The sequence below is a fragment of the Aedes aegypti genome, chromosome 3 (assembly GCF_002204515.2).
Source record: "Aedes aegypti strain LVP_AGWG chromosome 3, AaegL5.0 Primary Assembly, whole genome shotgun sequence".
Taxonomy (NCBI): Eukaryota; Metazoa; Arthropoda; class Insecta; order Diptera; family Culicidae; genus Aedes; species Aedes aegypti.
In genome coordinates this window covers 47,545,245-47,550,389 of record NC_035109.1, presented here as the reverse complement: position 1 = coordinate 47,550,389, position 5,145 = coordinate 47,545,245, and the positions used below count along the sequence as shown (strand labels likewise).

At 41.1% G+C, this 5,145-nt stretch overlaps 1 long non-coding RNA gene across 1 annotated transcript; it reads left to right on the top strand.

Moving 5' to 3' along the window:
• Positions 1 to 952: 952 nt before the first annotated feature.
• LOC110678666 lies at positions 953 to 1,667 on the top strand. The gene is made up of 2 exons (XR_002501820.1): positions 953 to 1,228; positions 1,297 to 1,667. It is a non-coding gene; the product is annotated as an uncharacterized LOC110678666 (long non-coding RNA).
• The last annotated feature ends 3,478 nt before the right edge of the window (positions 1,668 to 5,145 follow it).

Below are 5,145 nucleotides of genomic sequence, written 5' to 3'. Positions count from 1 at the left end.
GAAGGCGCTTTCTCAACCATTTCGCAACTGTTGAATAATTATTATAAAGCTTCGTTGTATTATCGATTAAATATTATTTTCAAGCTGTTTCACAGCTTTCGGAATTCATATCATAAGTATCTGAATTTAATGTTCCCAACGTTACCTGCCACCGCTTGGAATCGAACTCACGATCTCTGCATCCACAAGTCTCGACGCTCTCTTTGTTGCCACCACAGTCTATATCGAAAGGCAAAGAAAACACACCGTTTTGTTCTACTTCGAAAACGGTTCACACAATATTTTATAATGATCGTAAAAGATGGCATAGCCGCGCTTACATCACTTCATAAGGCTGTAAAAGCAAAGACAAATTAAAGACCTCCATGTCCGTTGCAGTTGCCCAAAATTTTATGGCTCATGAGGTAATCTAGAATGCCGTGAAAAGTGTACTGCGATCTGTCAAACTTGGGTACCATTTGCACTACCAAGGGACCAAATGCAGTACTAGAAGAGGTACCCAATCTGAACCCGAGTGGGACGGACCTGGTAAAAGGGTGCGAAACGTCAAACGCAATGTTTACATCCAACAAGCTGAGTAGATGCGCCACAACTTGTTGTTTTACAGCATACTGCTGTATGCTCGCTGTATAACTGACGACAAAGCGCTTCTTAAATATATATTGAGCAGCATAACAAATCATATATTGTATAGAAGCAGCCGGATTGATGATGGCGAGTTTTATTCCACATCATTAGGTTGCTATCTTTTACGCTGTTTATACAGCTTAGTGAAAGCAGCAAAAGCGATAACTGACAAAATTTATTCAGCTAAGATTTGTAGCTGCAAAACGTTTGCGTTACAGCTGTATTAACGCTAATCGTTCTTTTTTTTGACAGCTTTCATTTTTTGCTGCGTTCGCTGCTTCAATTCAACTGTTATACAGCACAAAGCAAATAATCTTGGCTTAGGGCAACTTCACCGGTGGTCCAAATCACTGTTTGGTTCCAAATTTTTGGACCATGTTGAAATTTGAAGCGTGCACCGGTGTTGTAAATAATGTTCCAATTTTATTTTATACCAGTTTTCTGGTCTATTTTTTTGGAACAGGCTAGCTGCGTGGTCCATTTTTGGTCGGATTTGGACCAAGTTTTGAGCTGTTCCAAAACTGGTTTGACAAATATTTGTTTACCAGTTCGGATGTTTTACGCTGAAACAGTCACCGTCTCTAGTTCCTACTCATTTGAGGTAAGTAGGAAAAGGAAAAATATTTAATTGCTGCTGTGTTTTTAACAATAATTCCTCTTCCCAAGCAGCGCTACCCATAATAGAAAATTTCATCATTCATCGCAACAAACACGACCTCGCAATACATCTGAATGAGGAATTCGTGTTCCGGGAGCGCCGAGATGACCAGCGAGGTGGCGGCCAAAAGTATCGGATGCAAGCGGTCACTCATGCCACTCGGAATGCGGTGTTCTTTCGCTCTTTGGGTGGTTCCATAGTATTAAGCAGCGTTCTGAACAAACTGATGAGAACAGCGGTGTGCGGATCGATTGCTTCGTTATTGTGTGCTGCTTCCATGGATTCAACAGATGGGCTGCACTCACCGCCAAGTCTTGAGTTAGCCCAATGCATTTTTAAGGACTATGTGATACTCTCCAACAAATCCACGGAACAGCTGGAATCCCTGCCGATGGTGGCCTCCCGTTTTGCTTAATGAAGGAAAAGGCCAACTGGTCGCAAAGGGAAATGGAATCTCTATCAAAATGCGCAAATCGTTGGATGAAGAGTACATTCACAGCTGCCTGGCCATGCAGGTCGGATTAATGTCGCGGTGCATATTCGTAAACATTCCTCAACTGGTGTGTCGCCTTGAGACACTCCCGAGCAAGAACCAACTGCTGCAGATCGTGATTCACCGGGGATTTTCTCCTAGAATTCCACCGGTGATTTCATTAAGGAATTTTTACGGGGTTCTTCTTCAGAAATTTCTCCGGATTTTTTTTCGCAGTTTTCTCAAGAAATTTCTCTGGGAATTTGCACAAAGAATTTCTCCGGAGATTTCAAGGATTCCTCCGGGAATATCCCCAAGAACTCCGGGGATTTTTGTCAGGAATTCCTCAGGAGATTTGCAGTAGCAATTTCTCCGATAATTTCCTCCAGAAACTCCTCTGACTATATGCTCCAGGAATGAATCTTGGGATTACCTCTAGGAATTCCTTCGAGGATTTTCTCCAGGAATTCCTCAGGGGTTTTCCAAAAGCAATTCCTCTGGGAATTTCGTCCAGAAATTCCTCTGGGGTTTTCGTTCTGCAATTCTGGGGATTTCCTACAGGAATTCCTCCGGAGATTTTCTCCAGAGATTCCTTCGGTGATTTTTCCCAGAGAATTTATCTGGATTTTTTCTGCAGGAATTTCTCCGGAGATTTTTTCCAGGGATTTCATGCAGGAACTCCCCTAGAGACCTTTTATATTCTGGATTTGGTCCAGGAATTTTTCCGGAGAGTTTTTTTTTTAAGATTTCCTCCAAGGAATTCCCCAGGAGATTTCCAATAGCAATTCCTCCAGGGGCATTAAGAAATTTTTCTGAGGATTTTCTCTAGAAATTCCTATTTCTCTGGAGAGTTGAACCAGGATTTTTTCCGGAAATTTACTCCAGGAATTTCTTCAGGATTTCCTCCGGGGCTTTTCTCTAGAAATTCCTCCGGAAATTTCAAGAATTTTACTGGGGATTTTCTCTGGTAATCTCTCAGGGTATTTCGGCCAAGAATTCCTCTGTGTATTTTGTCCAGGAATTCTTCCGGGGATTTCCTACATAAATTCCTCCGGGGATTTTCTCCAGAGATTCTTTCGGTAATTTTTCCAGAGAATTTATCTGGAGTTTTTCTTCAGAACTTCCTCCGGAGATTTCTTTCAGGAATTCCTCTAGAGGCCTTCTATATTCTGGCGATTCGCTCCAGGAGTTATTCCGGAGATGTTTTCCAAGATTCCCTCCGGGGAATTTCTCAGGGGATTTCCAATAGCAATTCCTCCAGGGGTATTAAGAAATTCCTCCGATGATTTTCTCTAGAAATTCCTATTTCTCTGAAGAGTTGAACCAAGAATTTCTCCGGAAATTTACTCCAGGAATTTCTTGAGGATTTTTTCCGGGAGTTTTCTCCAGAAATTCCTCCGGAAATTTCAAGAACTTTACCGGGGATTTTCTCTGGTAATCTCTCAGGGGATTTCGTCCAAGAATTCCTCTAGGAATTTCGTCTAGAAATTCTTCCGCGGATTTCCTAGAGGAATTCCTCCGGAGATTTCATTAAGAAATTACACCGGGGATTTTTTCCAGAGATTCGTTCAGTGCTTTTTCCATGGAATTTATCTGGAGGTTTTCTCCAGGAGTTTCTCCAAAACTTTCTCCGGAGATTTCTTCTAGGTATTTCTTGCAGGAACTCCTCTAGAGGCCTTTTGTATTCTGGCGATTTGCTCCAGGAATTATTCCAAAGATTTGGTTCAAGATTTCCTCTGAAGAATATCTTCAGGATTTCCAATAGCATTTCCTCCAGGGATATTAAAAAATTTCTCCGAGGATTTCATCCAGAAATTCCTATTTCCCTGGAGAGTTGAACCAGGAATTTCTCCGGAAATTTTCTCCAGGAATTTCTCCGGGAGTTTTCTCCAGAAATTCTACCAGAAATTCCTCCGGGGATTTCCTCCGGAAATTTCAAGAACTTTTTCCTCAGGGGATTTCATCCAAGAATTCCTCTGGGGATTTCGTCTAGAATTTTTTCCGGGGATTTTCTACACGAATTCCTCCGGAGATTTCAGTAAGAAATTCCTACGGAATTTTCTCCACAGATTCCTTCTATAATTTTTCTAAAGAATTTTCTCCAGGAGTTTCTCCGAAACATCATCCAGGAATTCCTCCGGAGATTTCTTTCAGGGACTTCTCGCAGGAACTCCTCTGGAGGCCTTTTATATTCTGGCAATTTGTTCTAGGAATTATTCCGGAGATTTTTTCCAAGATTTTCTCCGCGGAATTTCTTCAGGAATTCCTCAGAGGATTTCCAATAGCAATTCCTTCAAGGATATTAAGAAATTCCTCAGAAGATTTTCTCTAGAAATTCCTTCTTTTTTCCAAAGATTTCATCCGGAGATTTCCTCCAGAATTTCCCTGAAGAGTTGAATAAGGAATTTCTCCGGGAATTTACTCCAGGAATTCCTCAGAGGTTTTCCAAAAGCAATTCCTCTGGGAATTTCGTCCAGAAATTCCTCTGGGGATTTCGTTCTTCAATTCTTCTGGGGAATTCGTTCAGGAATTTATCCTGATATTTCATTAATAAATCCCTCAGGGAATTTTCTCGTGAAATTCCTTCGGAAATTTTTTAGAGAATTTCTCCGGATATTACCTCCAGGAATTTCTCTGGGGATTTGCACCAGGAGATTTACTCCAGTAATTCCTCCTTGGATTTCCTTCAGAGATTTTTTCAAAGAAATCCGTCCAGGAATTCTTCCGGGGATTCAGCCCAGGAATTCCTCCAGGGATTTAGAGATTTCTTCCGGGGATTTTCTCTAGTCCTCTAGAAATATTTTTTATTCTAAGGATTTTCTCTAGGAATTAATCCGGAGATGTTTTCCAAGATATCCTCCTTGGATTTTTTCCAGGAATTCCTCAGGGTATTTCCAATAGCAATTCCTCCAGGGATATTAAGAAATTCCTCCGAGGATTTCACCCATAAATTCCTTTGTATTTTTCTTCAATGATTTTATCCGGAGATTTCCTCCAGTATTTCCATGGAGAATTGAATTGAATTGAATTACTTTTTATTGAAGGGATTTTCTGCCGTAGGCAGGTTCATCCCCAATTTCCATGGAGAATTGAACAGGGAATTTCTCCAAAAATTTACTCCAGGAATTTCTTTAGGATTTTCTCCGGGGGTTTTCTCTAGAAATTCCACCAGAAATTTCTCCGGAAATTTCAAGAACTTTATCGGAAATTTTCTCTGGTAATCTCTCAGGGGATTTCGTCCAAGAATTCCTCGGGAGATTTCTTTCAGGGATTTCTCGCAGGAACTCCTCTAGAGGCCTTTTATATTCTGGCAATTTGCTCCGGAATAATTCCCAAGATTTCCTCCGCGGAATTTCTTCAGGAATTCCTCAGAGGATTTCCAATTGCA